This window comes from Gorilla gorilla, chromosome 19 (genome assembly GCF_029281585.2).
Source record: "Gorilla gorilla gorilla isolate KB3781 chromosome 19, NHGRI_mGorGor1-v2.1_pri, whole genome shotgun sequence".
Lineage (NCBI taxonomy): Eukaryota > Metazoa > Chordata > Mammalia > Primates > Hominidae > Gorilla > Gorilla gorilla.
Genome location: NC_073243.2, coordinates 83,501,290 through 83,518,123, shown reverse-complemented (window position 1 = coordinate 83,518,123; position 16,834 = coordinate 83,501,290). Strand labels below are relative to the sequence as shown.

The 16,834-nt window shown below is 36.5% G+C and overlaps 2 pseudogenes; one reads left to right on the top strand and one right to left on the bottom strand.

Moving 5' to 3' along the window:
• LOC134757548 (uncharacterized) overlaps positions 1 to 16,834 on the bottom strand; it is a 373,989-nt pseudogene that overhangs the window by 309,990 nt on the left and 47,165 nt on the right.
• The window catches only part of LOC134757651 (uncharacterized), a 43,837-nt pseudogene continuing 29,472 nt past the window's right edge, over positions 2,470 to 16,834 (top strand).

The following is a 16,834-nucleotide window of genomic DNA, read 5'->3' as shown; positions in this document are numbered from 1 at the left end:
ATTACATTTTTACTGTATTTTTTTCTAGATTTATTCTGCTAATATTTTACTTAAAATTTGGACCTGCATATATACATAAGGTTAGCCTATGTTTTTCTTTTTCTTTTCCCAGGAAACACTTAACTGGTTTTAGCATTAAGAACTATGTATTTATGTAGTCACATAATGTAATTGTGTATAAGCCACACACATTAAGGAAAGGATTTTTTTCAATTTTTAAAAATCTTATGGATTGTGTTATACGAAATAAGAAGTATTTTTTAAATTTTTTGTTAAAAATTTATATAAACAAGTGAGCTTGGTTTATATTTAGTTGCTTTATTTTGTTGACTTGTTGAAATTTGTGAGTTAAAGATCAATACAAATTTTCAAAGCTGCATGTGTCAGTTTTGGTTGAGGGCTGTATACAAGTCATGGCTGATTTTCTCTTTATCACAAAGTTGATCATAATATTTTCTAATTACTTTTATATTTTAATTATATTTTAATCCATTAGTGGTCTTGCCCTATTTTTCAGTTTTGGCTATTAATATATGACTTTTTCTTTCCTTTTCTCTCTTGATTACTTTTCCTAGAAGCCTATTTTTTCTTAGCCATGTTAGAGAGTCATATTTTTATTTGATTGTTTCTATTTAATTATATTATTTGTTCATTATTCATTTTACTTTTCTTATTGTATTTTTCTTTGAGTTTATACTTCATTTCTGAACTTAGTAATTTGACTATGTTAGCAAATTTGTTTTATGCTAGATAATTTTCTAACGTATGTTATTAGCATTATAATTTTTGCTCCAGTAAAAATTCTGGTTGAATTCAATAAGTATTACATAAAGATTTTTCCTTTTTTTAAAATTGTATATATTTTCTAATTTCATGGATTATTTGTTTATGAGACAATAAAACTTCTCTAGCAAATTCTTGTTCACTTCAAAAATATATGAGCATTGGCATCTGGGAGAAAGTGAAGATTTCCCCAAAGAAGTTCTGTCTTCTGAAAGATGGGTTTTTAACACACATATTTGTATGGACTATAAATACACGTTAAGTCAATAAATCATGTTGTAGGCAGGTAATCCTCTGGATAATGAAGGCTTATTATTTGGTAATACAAATATTATATCATGATGAGATACTAAACCAGAGCCAAAAGTGTTTGGGCTGCTGCTTTGTTTCAGAAGTGGTTTGGAATGATTTTACAGTAAATATCTAGTTATTAAAGAAAAAGGTTCAGAATGATTGGAAGCAATTTAGTTTTAGAATAATTTCCCCAAGGATTATAAAGGAAAACTAATCCCTAGGTACTTTAAAGTCTCTCTTATTTGGACTGCTTATAATCAATGATTATTATGTAATTCTAAAATGCTTACATTTTTGGAAAGAAGAAATATATAAGGTTTCATAGACAAATGTCATTTGAAAACAATTTTATGACTGTAACTGACTTTTTTTTTTTTTTTTTTGAGACAGTCTCATTCTATCACCCAGGCTGGAGTGCAGTGGCGCAATCTCAGCTCACTGCAACTTCTGCCTCCTGGGTTCAAACAATGCTCGTGCCTTAGCCTCCTGAGTAGTGACATTTTCATTCATGGAATTAAAACCTGGGATCACTGACTTGCTGGCAGCCCAGGAATTATGCAGTCATTGGTCAGTGTTGGCCTTGATACCTCTGAAACCTCTTTTCAGTTTTTGTTTTCCTCTTACTAACCCCTGAAATTATATTCCATCATCTCTTCATTTTCATCATGTTACTTTTTCATGATCCACTCTCATTTTTTTCTTTTTACTTCCATATCAAATTAATTCAGAGTGGGATGAAAGGTGACGAACATTAGCTTGACTACCAAGTGATAAGGCCTCAACAGTCCAGGCAAATTCTAGCCTAATTTCACATATGTAAGTAATTAAGCTCAAGGAATCCAAAAATAATTTTAATATATGAACTGATGTTGAGTTGGGTGAGTGAATAATTTCTGTGAATATTTTCAGATAAGTGACATTTAAAGAATGAGATACTAAATGATTTTAGAAAGCTGTTTAATTTTGCCAAAAATCAAATAGTTCACATTCTTTTCTAGATTGATCTTTATGTTCCACTTTCTTTGTTTATTTGAGTACAATTTTAATTTGTGATATATTTGTTAGGAAGAAAACACATGTATAATAGTACAGCTTAATTGTATTAACATATCTACATTTCTTTTATCTAATACACACAAGATAACTTTAAACTTATACCTTAAAACGCTATGAAAAAATCAAAGTAAGCCTTGTTCTCTGAGCAATGTAGTTGGTATGGCTCTTACCTGAATACCCAGAAGATATGTCCCCATCTAGAGGGCTCAGGATCATTTTGGGAGGTGAACAAGTGTGTTAGTCCATTTGCATTGCTATAAAAAAACCTCAGGCTCCGTAATTGATAAAGAAAAGTGGTTTATTGTGGTTTACAGTGCCACAGACTGTACAAGAAGTATGGTGCTGGCATCTGCTTCTGATGGGGCCCTAAGGAAGCTCCCAATTATGGCAGAAGGTAAAGGGGAAGCAGATGGCATCACATGGCAGTAGCAGGTGCGAGAGAGAAAGTGCCATTCACTTTTAAACAGAGTTTGCTTGAACTCAGAGACAGAACTCACTCATAACCACACAGAGAGTGACAAGCTATTCATGAAGGATCTGTCCTCATTGTTACAGTAGGTAGCTAGTCAGGCATAAGCAGGGCAGCAGAGGGCTCCCCCAACCCCTCAAGAAATGTCACGCAACTATCAGGTGATGGTCAGGTGGTTGTTACACTGTCTCTTCATAAAATAGTATTAATTGGTTGCGGCCAGTTGCAGAGAAGGGTAGTCTCCCAATAGATAAAAACACCTGAAACTGTTGATCAGCAGTTTCCCGATAAGATCTCAGGAGTTTGGGAAGTGGGTCCAGACATGTGCATTAAGAAGCAAGATGGGGCCATACACAGTGGTTCATGCCTGTAAACCCAACATTGTGGGAGACCAAGGTTGGTGGACTGCCTGAGCTTAGGAGTTCCAGACCAGCCTGGGCAACATGGTGAAATTCCATCTCTACTAAAAATGCAAAAATTAGCTGGGCATGGTGGCACACACCTGTAATTCCAGCTACTAGGGAGGCCGAGGGAGGAGAATCACTTGAGCTAGGGAGACAAAGATTTTAGCGAGCCAAGATCACACCACTGCACTCCAGCCTGCGGCACGGAGTGAGACTCTGTCTCAGAATAATACAAAAAAAAAAAAAAGGAGGCAAGATGGCAGGGTTTGACTGGTGTATAACCTCCTAGAGACATTCGGCTATGTGTGTGTGTGTGTGTATGTATATATATATATACATAGAGAGAGAGAGAGAGAGATGGAGAGAGGGAGAGAGAAAGAGATGGAGAGAGTGAGATAGAGGGATGGAGAGAGGTGTATGAAATAGGTTCATCCTATTCATAGAGTCTGAGAAGTCCAGACCCCAGAGAGCTGATGATGTAGTGTCAATCTGAGTTCAAAGGCCTGAGAAGCGGGAGAGTGGTTAGTGTAGGCCTGAGTCAGCATTCAAAGGCATGAGAAGACCAATATCTCAGCTCAAAGACTCAGTCAGAGAGAGAATTCAGACCTTCAGTGAATTGTATAAGACTCTCCCCACTAGGAAGGCAATCTGCCTTACTCAGTTTAGCTATCCAAATGTTAATATCCAGAAATATCCTCACAGACACACTCAAAAATAAACTTTAACCAAATATCGGCACATGCTGTGGCTCAGTTAAGTTGACTCATACAAGTAGCAATCTCACTGATAAATGCTGATCTTCAGTTTTTTAACCATTCAGAGAGGTCCATTCACATACCTCTTCCCCCAATGCTGATGTTGGGAATCCTGCCACCAGTACACATATCATACAGCTGCAACCATAAAAGTTGGAAGATAGCCTTTTTTTTTTTTTTTTGAGAGGGAGTCTCACTCTGTTTCCCAGGCTGGAGTGCAATGGGGCCATCTCAGCTCACTGCAACCTCCACCTCCCAGGTTCAAGCAATTCTCCTGCCTCAGCCTCCCAAGTAGCTGGGATTACAGGCGTGCACTGCTGCGCCCACCTGATTTTTGTATTTTTAGTACAGACAGGGTTTCATCATGTTGCCCAGGCTGGTCTTGAACTCCTGACCTCAGGTGATCCACCCTCCTCGGCCTCCCAAAATGCTGGGATTATAGACATGAGCCACTTGTCACTATTACACTATGTTTCCTGATCCTATAAAGGTTGTGGCCAGTGTCTCCCTTGTTATGCAACTCCATAACACCCAGGTTGGAGAACATCTCCTTGAGTGTGATGTCTTGTCCAGGTCTCTGTATTGCCCTGTATGCAAGCAGTTCTGAGGAACATGTGTACCTCCTACAACACTTATGTCCTTAAGGATTCCCCAACAGATACAACTCCAGCAAGCTTGGTAAGTATGCTGCTTGTCTGTTTGCTCTTGTTATATGAAGAAATGACGGGGAAAACTGGAAAAAAATTAGCACTCGAGATCTTCAAAAACACTTATTGATAAATGCTTACTTAATAAAGATTTGTTTTAGGAAGATTAGAAAAATCTTTCAAAATAGTAAAAACAAGTGATGAGAAGATGATAGTGAACAACTTGGAATTACGAAGACAGAAAAAAATGGAAGAGATCAGCAGGTTCTGACAAGAGCTCAAAAAAGAAATATTAAAAAACAAAATAAGCAGATACTGAATGCACAAACTTTCTGAGCTCCAAGTCTGGATCCAATAAGACTCAATTAAATAATGAGAACTAAAGTATTACTGAAAGATAGTGACTGATATTATATGCTTATGTTCATAAATCAAAGGGAACCATTAAAAGAATAGTAAAAAAAGAGTTTTTAAAAATGGCTGAACATATAACAAACATTTAAATATTAATAGTCTTTTTCTCTGTACTAATTACAGTCAATTAGTAATGAAGAAATGAATCTTATAAAACATTACAGCAAAAAATAAATATATGTTTCTCATGAACAAACAACAGATTATGTGTAAGGTCACTATAGATAAAACTATAAAATAATTTAAGATATAAAAATAGACCTGGATAATTGGAAGGAATACCTCATCCATGATGGGTAACCTCTTTACCAAATGATGCTAATTTTCCCTAATGTAAATATGTCATATACTTTCAAACAAAATTCTTATTTTTATTTCTTGGACTTTGTAAGGTGAGTCAAGCATTTGTAGAGAAGAATAAAGGGTCACGGATTTTTAAAACAATTCGACAGAAGATCAAGATTAAAACATATGCTCTATAGGATACTAAGAGATATTGGGAGGTAGTAGAGTATAATGGTTAATATTTTTATATCTCAGTCAATACTGCCAGAACTTTCCAGTCATTAGCTATATGACCAGGAACTAATAACTTAATTTCTTTTTGCCTTTGTCGGTTCATATGTAGATAGGAAAAAGTAAAAAGTAAAGGCACTAATATCTCTGAGCCATTATAAATAGTGTCTTGTTAGGTATAGTTTTAGTTTGCTGTTTCCCAACAATATTTGTTGAAAAGACTATTTTTTTCCATTGTATATCCTTGGTATTTTTGTTGAAGAACAATTGACTGTAAATGCACTGATTTATTTCTGGACTTCTTATTCTGTTCCCTTGGCCTACATGATTGTCTTTATGCCAGCACCATACTGTTTTGATTACTGTAGCTTTCTAACATAATTTAAAATCAGAAGGGTGAACCTCCAGCTTTGATTTTCCACAAGATTAATTTGGGCTATTTGTGGTCTTATGTGATTCCATATGATTGAAAGAACTGCTTTCTCTATTTCTGTAAAAAAATAATACTGTTGGAATTTCGATAGGGTTGTTTTGAATATGCAGATCTCTTTGGGTAGTATGGAAATTTTTAACAATATTAAGTCTTCCAATTTATGACCACAGAATGTCTTTCCATTTGTTTGTGGCTTTCTTAATTTATTTCATCAAGGTTGTGTAGTTTTCAGTGTACAAGTCTTTCATATCTTCAGTTAAGTTTATTCCTAAGTATTTTGTTATTTTTGTTGCTATTGTAAAAGAGACTATTTCCTTAATTTACTTTTCATAGTTTACAGTTAATATATAGAAACTTTACTGATTTCTGTCTATTGATTTTGTATTCTGCAACTTTATTGAATTTGTATATTTGTTCCAACAGTTCTTACATAGAGTCATTAGGATTTTCTACATATAAGATGATGTTATCTGCAATCTGGGACAATTTTAGTTTTTCTTCTCTGATTCTGATACATTGTTTTCTTGGCTAATTGCTCTGGCTATTCTTTCCAGTACTGTGTTGACTAGAAGTAACAAGAATGGGATTGCCTTGTTCCTAATTTTAGAAGGAAAGCTTTCAGTTTTTCACCCCTAGAGGTGAGGTTCAGAGTGTGACCCATGAGGAGGTGCAATACAGTCAAAAAAGAACTGCTTGAGTGTTCGAATTTATATAAGCAGGTATCTGGAGAACAGGCACAAGAATGGATATAAAAGGTGTGGGATTATGGTGGAAGAAACATAAAGTTTGATCAGGCTGAATTTATTGATTTGGGCCCACTAAGTAGGGACTCTGCATTTAACATTGCAGCTCAGGGAGTTAAAAAAGGTTCTGATACTTTATTTTTTTGGTTAGCTGAAATATGAATTAAAAGATTGCCCACTGTGAGCAAGCTAGAAATGTCTGATCTCCCTTGGTTTAATGTAGTGGAAGGAACCCAAAGGCTTAGAGAAAATGAGATGGTGGAGTGAATTAGTCACTTTAGATCTACTAATTCCAGCTGGAGGGGTCCGGAAGATATACCCTTGATCAGTGCTTTGTGGAATAGATTTGGGAGGGTAGGACTTGCATCTTTGAAGAGCCCTGTAATTGCTATTCTCTGTATGTCAGATCTAAGAGTGTGAACCACAGTCACTCAACCACAAAATTTAAATACAGTGGGAATAATTGGATCCTGAGGCTTCAGGGACCAAGTTGCAGCACTCACCCATCAAAGGCAAGGTGTACATAGCTACTGTAATGAACAGCAGAGGCAAAGCAGCAATAAGAATAGTCTGACTCCTGTAGAGCTCTGGCATTGGCTAATTAATCACAGTGTTCCTAGAAGCGAAATTGAGAAGAAATCTACTGCACTCTTACCTAATTTATATAAGCATAAAACTTCCAAGTCAAATGGACAAAAGACTAATTTTAACAATAAACACAGAGAATCACAGCCCCTCAATCAATTTCCAGACTTTAGCCTCTTTATAGATCAAGAACTGCTTGAATAAAGGGCAGGCTGGGTCCTCTTGAGGAAGGACCTCCCTACACTACCAGCAGTTTATGCTGTATATCTTTCTCCCATCCTTCTCCGAGGAGACCTCTGGCCTTTTGCCAGGGTCACTGTGCATTGGGAAAAGGGAAATGATCAAATATTTCAGGGACTACTGGACACTGGATCTGAGGTGACATTGATTTTAGGGGACACAAAACGTCATTGTGGTCCTCAAGTTAAAGTACGGGCTTATGGAGGTCAGGTAATTAATATAGTTTTAGCTCAGATTACCCTTACAGTGGGTCCAGTGGGTTCCTGTACGCATCCTGTGCTCACTTCCCCAGTGCCAGAATGCATAATTGGTATAGACATACTTAACAGTTGGCAGAACCCCCACGTTTGCTCCCTAACTGGTTCGGTGAGGGCTATTATTGTGGGAAAGGCCAAATAGCCATCCAAGCTGCCTTTACCTAGAAAAATATTAAATCAAAAACAATATTGCATCCTTGGAAGGGTTGCAGGGATTAGTGCCACCATCAAGGACTTGAAAGTCGCAGGGATAGTGATTCCCACCACATCCCCATTCAACTCTCCTATTTGGCTTGTGCAGAAAACATATGGATTTGGAGAATGACAGTGGATTATCATAAGCTTAACCAAATGGTGACTCCAATTGTAGCTGCTGTACCAGATGTGGTTTCATTGCTTGCGCAAATTAACACATCTCCTGGTACCTAGTATGCATCTGTTGATTTGGCAAATGCCTTTTTCTCCATTCTTGTTCATACGACCCACCAAAAACAATTTGCCTTCATTGTCAAGGCCAGCAATATACTTTTACTGTGTTAATCAGGGGTATATCAACTTTCCGCCTTTGTGTCATAATCTAATTTAGGGAGTACTTGATTGCTTTTCACTTCCACAAGATATCACACTGGTTGATTACACTGACAACATTATGCTGATTGGAACCAGTGAATATGAAGTGGCAAACACACTGGACTCATTGGTGAGACATTTGCATGCCAGAGGATGGGAAATAAACCCAACTAAAATTCAGGGAACTTCTACCTCAGTAAAATTTCTAGTGGTCCAGTGTTGTGGGGCCTGTCGAGATATTTCTTCTGAGATGAAGGATAAGTTGCTGCCTTTGGCCCCTCCTACAACCAAGAAATGCCTTTTGGGTCTATTTGGATATTGGAGGTAACACATTCCTTATTTGTTTGTGTTACTCTGGCTTATTTGTCAAATGACCTGAAAGGCTGCCAGTTTGAGTGGGGTCCAGAACAGGAGAAGGCTCTGCAATAGTTCCAGGGTGCTGTGCAAGTTGCACTTGGGTCGTATGACCCAGCGGATCCAATGGTGCTTGAGGTGTCATTGGCATATAGGAATTCTATGTGGAGCCTCTGGCAGGCCCCCACAGGTGAATCACAGTGGAGGCCTCTAGAATTTGGGAGCAAGGCCCTACCATCTTCTGCAGATAAATACTCTCATTTCAAGAGACAGGTCATGGTCTGTTACTGGGCTTTGGTGGAAACTGAAGGTTTGACTATGGGTCATCAAGTTGCCATGTGACCTAATCTGCCTATCATGAACTGGTGCTTTCTGACCCATCTAGACATAAAATGGATCATGCACAGCAGCATTCCATCATCAAATAGAAGTGGTATTTATGTGATTAGGCTTGAGCAGGTCCTGAAGGCACAGGTAAGTTACATGAGGAAGTGTCTCAAATGCCCATGGTCTCCACTTTTGCCACCCTGCCTTCTCTTCCTCAGCCTGCAAAGATGGCCTCATGGAAAGCTTCCTATGATCAGTTGACAGAGGAACAGAAGACTAGGGCCTGGTTCACAGATGGGTCTGCACAATTTGCAGGCACCACCCAAAAATGGACAGCTGCAGCACTACAGCCCTGTTCTGGGACATCCATGAAGGACAGTGGTGAAGGTAAATCTTCCAAGTGGGCAGCAGTTTGAGCAGTGCATTTGCTTGTGCACTTTGCATGGAAGGAGAAATGGCCAGATGTGAGATTATATACTGATTCATGAGCTGTAGCCAATGGTTTGGCTGGATGATAAGGGACTTGGAAGAAGCATGATTGGAAAATTGATGACAAAGAAATTTGGGGAAGAGGTATGTGAATGGACCTCTCTGAGTGGTAAAAAACAGTGAAGATATTTGTATCACATGTGAGTATTCAACAATGGGTGACCTCAGCAGAGGAGGATTTTAATAATCTAGTGGATAGGATGACCCATTCTGTGGACACCACTCAGCCTCTTTCCCCAGCCACTGCTGCCATCACCCAATGGGCCCATGAACAAAGTGGCCATGGTGGCAGGAATGGAGGTTGTGCACGGACTCAGAAACCTGGACTTCTGCTCACCAAGGCTGACCTGGCTACGGCCACTGCTGAGTGCTCATTTAGCCAGCAGCAGAGACCAACACTGAGCCCTCAATATAGCACCATTCCTCAGGGTGATCAGCTAGCTACCTGGTGGCAGCTTGATTATATCGGACCTCTTCCGTTATGGAAAGGGCAAAGGTTTGTACTCACTGGAATACACACTTACTCTGGATATGGGTTTGCCTATCCTGCACGCAATGCTTTGCCAAGACTGCCATTCGTGTACTCACAGAATACCTTATCCGCCATTATAGCATTCCACACAGCATTGCCTCTGACCAAGGCACTCACTTTCTGGCTAAATAAGTGTGGCAGTGTGTTCATACTCATGGAATTCACTGGTCTTACCGTGTTCACCATCATCCTGAAGCCACTAGATTGATAGAATGGTGGGATAGCCTTTGAAGCCACAATTACTATGCCAACTAGGTGACAATACTTCACAGGCCTGGGGCAAAGTTTTCCAGAATGCCATGTATGCTGTGAATCAGCGTCCAACAAGTGGCACTGTTTCTCCTATACCAGGATTCACAGGTCCAGGAATCAAGAGGTGGAAGTGGCACCACTAACTGTCACCCCTCATGATCCACTAGCAAAATTTTTGCTTCCTCTTCCTGTGACATTACATTCTCCCAGCCTAGAGGTCTTAGTTCCAGAGGGAGGAACACTGCCATCAGGAGACACAACAACGATCCCATTAAACTGGAAATTAAGATTGCCACCTGGACACTTTGGGCTCTTCCTACCTTTAAGTCAACAGGCTAAGAAGGGAGTTACACTGTTGGCTGGGATGATTGACCTAGACTATCAAGATGAAATCAGTCTACTACTCCACAATGGAGGTAAGGAAGAGTATGCATGGAATACAGGAGATCCATTAGGGTGTCTCTTAGTATTGCCATGCCCTGTGATTAAGGCCAATGGGAAACTGCAACTGCCCAATGCAGGCGGGACTACAAATGCCCCAGACCCTTCAGGAATGAAGGTTTGGGTCACTCCACGAGGAAAAAAAAATACGACCTGCTGAGATGCTTGTTGAAGGCAGAGGGACTACAGAATGGGTAGTAGAAGAAGGTAGTCATCAATACCAGCTATGACCACATGACTAGCTGCAGAAAAGAGGACTGTAATTGTCATGAGTATTTCCTTCTTCTTTTGTTAAAAACATGTTTGTGCATGTATACACTTGTACTAACAAAATATCTTCATTTTATTTCTTTCTTCCTTTATTATGTGACTTAAGATTTATTCACCTCATATTAGCGTTTAAGTATTGTTAACTTTATGTAATAGCATTTGGGTTGGGGATTGGTGCATTTCTGGTTATAGGAAGGATAGTTGTATTATGTTGGGTGTAAGTATGACCTTATTATTTTCTGTATTTGAAGATTGTGTATGATCTCAGGAGATGTGTATGGGTTCAAGTTGACAAGGGGCAGACTTGTGATAGTTAATACTGAGTGTCAACTTGATTGGATTGAAGGATGGACAGTATTGATCCTGGGTGTGTCTGTGAGGGTGTTGTCAAAGGAGATTAACATTTGAGTCAGTGGGCTGGGAAAGGCAGACCCACCCTTAATCTGTGTGGGCACCATCTATTCAGCTGGCAGCATGGCCAGAATATAACACTGACAGAAAAACGTGAAAAGACCTTTCTGGCTCAGCCTCCCAACCTACATCTTTCTCTCATGCAGGATGTTTCCTGCCCTTGAACATCAGACTCCATGTTATTCAGCTTTGGGAGTCAGACTGGCTTCCTTGCTCCTTAGCTTGCAAGCAACCTATTATGGGACCCTGGGATCATGTGAATTAATACTTCTTAATAAATTCCTCTTTATATATATATTTATCCTATTAGTTCTGTTTCTCTAGAGGACCATGATTAATACATTTCTTTTTACCAAATGTTAGTATGCTTTTTTCTCCCTTCTCTCCCTTATCCCCAAACAACCACATTCTACTCCAGTGGAAAAAAACTCTAAAACTCCTCCTATAATTGTATTCTTCTCAATTCTAGCATCTCTAAATAATCTACCTGCCAGCCCAAATATAGTTCCTTGTTGTCTAGTGACCCCCCCACCAAAACAAATTATTCTCTTAAATAACCAAAGAGCACGGTATAAACCATTTCTATTATGAAATGGAAAGAATGCAGTTCACAGAGAGAAGTGGTAATTCTGGGCAGTGGCATCTTGTAAACATTGTTAGACAGATACTGAGATAGCCTATCATCCTGGACATGGGCAGTGTTTTATTAATAGGCTCTTAGTTTGTGGGCTGACTTAGTCTATGGGCTGAAATTATCCATGTTCTCTGTGTCTCTTGCCTCCAACCTCTTGGAGGTTCTTCATTAACCAAGATTTTTCTTTCCACAACTGAAGTGGATGTTGGAAAAATATATGTCTCTTGAGCTGAAGACATTTTGGAACCTACTCTGTACTCCAAAATATTAAGACTGACAAACAGTATAAGCACTTTTCTGGCCAGTCTTCTGGATTGCTTTTGTCTTTTTAGTATACAATCCTCAAGAAATATAGTACATTTCAGATCTATATTTTTCAGTTAGCTCCCTGGGTCAGAGAAAATACCCAACATTCTTTTAGACACAGAGTTCTCAAATCTACTTGATGTGTTTGCATTCTTGTCCCCAGGCCTTCTTCCTTGGCAACTTACTGGCAAACACCTTGAGTATATCATGCTTGACATGAAAACACACTGAATTAAAATGTGTTTTTCCCAAGATTTGTGTTGCTTAGTTTGCTAAGAGCTTTACTGATCCTTCAATGCTCAAAGCTTTTTAAAATTTATATATCTCATTGATTTTGTTATAAAATAAGCTACATATTCCATCATTTCATGTAAGTAATTTCTGAATTCATTCTTTAACATTTAATTTCTGCTTTCAAACTAACCCATTATTTTCTTAGTTAGCTTGTTTTTATTGTTGTTGTTTGGTTTGGTTTGGTTTTTTTGAGAGCGTCTCGCTCTGTCACCCAGGCTGGAGTGCAGTGGCATGATCTTGACTCACTGCAGCCTCTGCCTCCTGGTTTCAAGCAATTCTCATGCCTCAGCCTAATGAGTAGGTGGGAATACAGGTGCATTCCACCATGCCTGGCTAATTTTTGTATTTTTAGTAGAGATGGGGTTTCACTGTGTTGGCCATGATGGTCTCGATCTCTTGACCTCATGATCTGCCCGCCTCGGCCTCCCAGCTCACTTTTATATCTTGCCGAAAGTATCCAATGATAGCCAACACTACTACTGATAATTTCAATCAATTTTCCCAAAGCCATCAAAAGCAGATAGACTTACTTTCAAACTAATACAAAAAACAGCTTAAGCAATATGTTTGCTAGTGCATATGAAACCCTATCTTGCCAAAATATGCCGTAACTTGCATCACCACATGCTATTTTATCACAAGAGCAAAGCCGTTTTAAGTATTTTAAGGTTTTGTTTTTACAGATTTCCACTTCAACATACTAACTTCTATTATATACTAACAAAGGAAACACATACTAATAAACAATTCCCAAATCTCAAAGGCTTAAAGTAATAAAGGCTTATTTCTCACCCATGCCACGATGTGATTATTTGTTGACAGGCTTTGGGTTATAGGCATAGGCTCTGGTCCACTCCTGCTGTTCTGCCATTTCCCTGGGCCCGAGTTCTGTACTCTCGTCTCTATTTCTGGCTATAGACAGAGAATAAAGGAAAATGAAGGGGATACATCTGCTCTTAGCTCTTTAGCCCTAGAGTTGACACGCAGCCCTTTAAAAAAAAATGTATGAGTACAAACTAATTGCATGATCTGTCCCAGAAACATGGGAGCTGGGAAATGTGTCCGGAAGTGTAGCGATGAAATACAGGATAAAACAGAGGGAGTGAGCAGAGCAGATACACAGTTACACATAAGAGAAAGTAAAATTAAAGTAGCTCTGTACTCACACCAGAAATAAACTTTATGTGTGCTAAAGACATAAGCATAATAATAAACACCTTATTTTGGTATAATTATATACCTAAAGGTATATTATATACCTAAGGTATATAATACACCTAAGGTATATAATACCTTAGGTATATAATACATATACCTAACGTATATATATTATATATATATATAGGTATATATATATAGGTATATATATAGGTATGTATATAGGTATATATATAGGTATATATATAGGTATATATATAGGTATATATATAGGTATATATATAGGTATATATATAGGTGTACATATATAGGCATATATATAGGTGTACATATATAGGCATATATAGGTGTATATATATAGGCATATATAGGTGTATATATATAGGCATATATAGGTGTATATATATAGGCATATATATAGGTGTATATATATAGGCATATATATAGGTGTATATATATAGGCATATATATAGGTGTATATATATAGGCATATATATAGGTGTATATATATAGGCATATATATAGGTGTATATATATAGGCATATATATAGGTGTATATATATAGGCATATATATAGGTGTATATATATAGGCATATATATAGGTGTATATATATAGGCATATATATAGGTGTATATATATAGGCATATATATAGGTGTATATATAGGCATATATATAGGTGTATATATATAGGTGTATATATATAGGTGTATATATATAGGTGTATATATATAGGTGTATATATATAGGTGTATATATAGGTATATATATATATAGGTATATATATAGGTATATACAGGTATATATATAGGTATATACAGGTATATACATATAGGTATATACAGGTATATACATATAGGTATATACAGGTATATACATATAGGTATATATATACAGGTATATACATATAGGTATATATATACAGGTATATACATACAGGTATATATATACAGGTATATACATACAGGTATATATATACAGGTATATACATACAGGTATATATATACAGGTATATATATATATAGGTATATATATACAGGTATATATATATATACAGGTATATATATACAGGTATATATATATAGGTATATATATACAGGTATATATATATAGGTATATATATACAGGTATATATATATAGGTATATATATACAGGTATATATATATAGGTATATATATACAGGTATATATATATAGGTATATATATACAGGTATATATATATAGGTATATATATACAGGTGTATATATATAGGTATATATATATAGGTGTATATATATAGGTATATATAGGTGTATATATATAGGTATATATAGGTGTATATATATAGGTATATATATAGGTGTATATATATAGGTATATATATATAGGTGTATATATAGGTATATATATAGGTGTATATATATAGGTATATATATAGGTGTATATATATAGGTATGTATACATAGGTATATATATAGGTATGTATACATAGGTATATATATATAGGTATGTATACATAAGGTATAATTATATACCTAAAGGTATATACCTAAAGGTATACACTTTAGGTATAATTATAGCAGAATACCTTATGACTCAAGATTGTGAAAGGTTTCTTAAACGAAATATTTTCTAAAAACTTGTAGTGGACAATACTGTAATATTGATATGCATACAATTATTTTAAGAATTATTCATGAAAATAATTCATAAAAATGATTCATAAAGACATAAATGAAAGTTTTAAAAGCATACAAAAATATATTCAATACGTATATGTGATCAACAGTGCAATCTTTATTCTTTATTTTCTATATTTGCATAAGGTATGGGAATTTTCCACCATTCTCTCAAAAGGGTAATAGTTTGTTGGGATATTTCTGGCCTCATTCCACCACTTCTGTCATTCCTATTTAAGGAATGAAGAGTTGATTTCCTGATTAGTGAATTTGGGAGAAAAAAATTAACATGGTGTACATAGCCACTTTATTCTTGTTTAATAAAACCACCCATTGAGAAGTAGTCATTCTTAGCAGCTCCATGTGGTACACTTTCTAGGATAGGTTATGCATTTTGTGGCAATGCAGAATGCCCGGGCTGTCATCTGGAGGGGAAAGTTCAATTCAGTGAAAAGGATACTAGAAGCCTCTTTGGCCACTATGCAACTGCAGTTTCCAATTCAATTCTATTAGTAATTAAATTTGTATTTTATTCTCTAGTCATCTGATTTGTATATTTTCTTCTTAATGAATTCTGAACTTAGACAAGATTTAAGGGAAGGAAATAATTTACTATCCTAGAGTCTAGCATAATGATAAATATGCGGAAAATTAAGGAAATAATTAAGAGGACCTCCTTGCGGGCTAAAAATTAGATCAAAGTTTTGCCTTGTCTGGTGGGTTGGCTTTTAGGCTTTGACTTTAGTCAGTGTGAGTCACAGGGTCCTTGATCACAATGATTTGTAGGAGTTATAATTGTGGATCTGATATCTACCTGGTATTACCAGCACAGTCCTTGATAAGTACAGATTTTTTTTTAACCCGGTATGGTTAAACAATTATATCCCAATTTAAACATCTTACCTTATAGAGATTGGATTATAGGTAAAAGGGGGAGTGAGAACACAGATTAGTGCTTTATTTTTAAAATTCATGATTCTTGCATATATTGCCTTTTAAGCCTTTATAAGTGAGAGAAAAATCTGTTGCTTTTATTATGTTTTGTAGGCAGACCTCTAAGCTATGATATTTTTAACCTTAAAGATGGTTCATTTATCAGAACATTTGCTACACTTTTTTAATTGCATGCACTTTTTAATTCTAATGATATCTTTGTGGAAACTTTTTATTTTCTTATGTGCATTCATAACTAAAAAATAGTGGTTATTTTATTGATTCCTTTTTATCTTTATAACATCTATTACTTTTTCATACTTTATCACTGGCTGGAAATTCAAGTTCCATGATCAATTGGTGATCTTAATCATCCTTTTCTTACTCCCTCAGAGAGTAATTTTTAGTTTTACTACTAGGTTTAGTACATTTATACCTATATTATATTAAGGAAGTGTTCTTTATGTCTTAGTTTGAGAAGAGTGTATCATCTGAGATGACTTGACTTGTTACAAATGCTTTTCTTCTGTAGTGTTTGAGAATATATACCTCTTAGGTACTCAATTAAGGTGGTCAATAATATTACTGAATTGCTAAATTTTCAAAC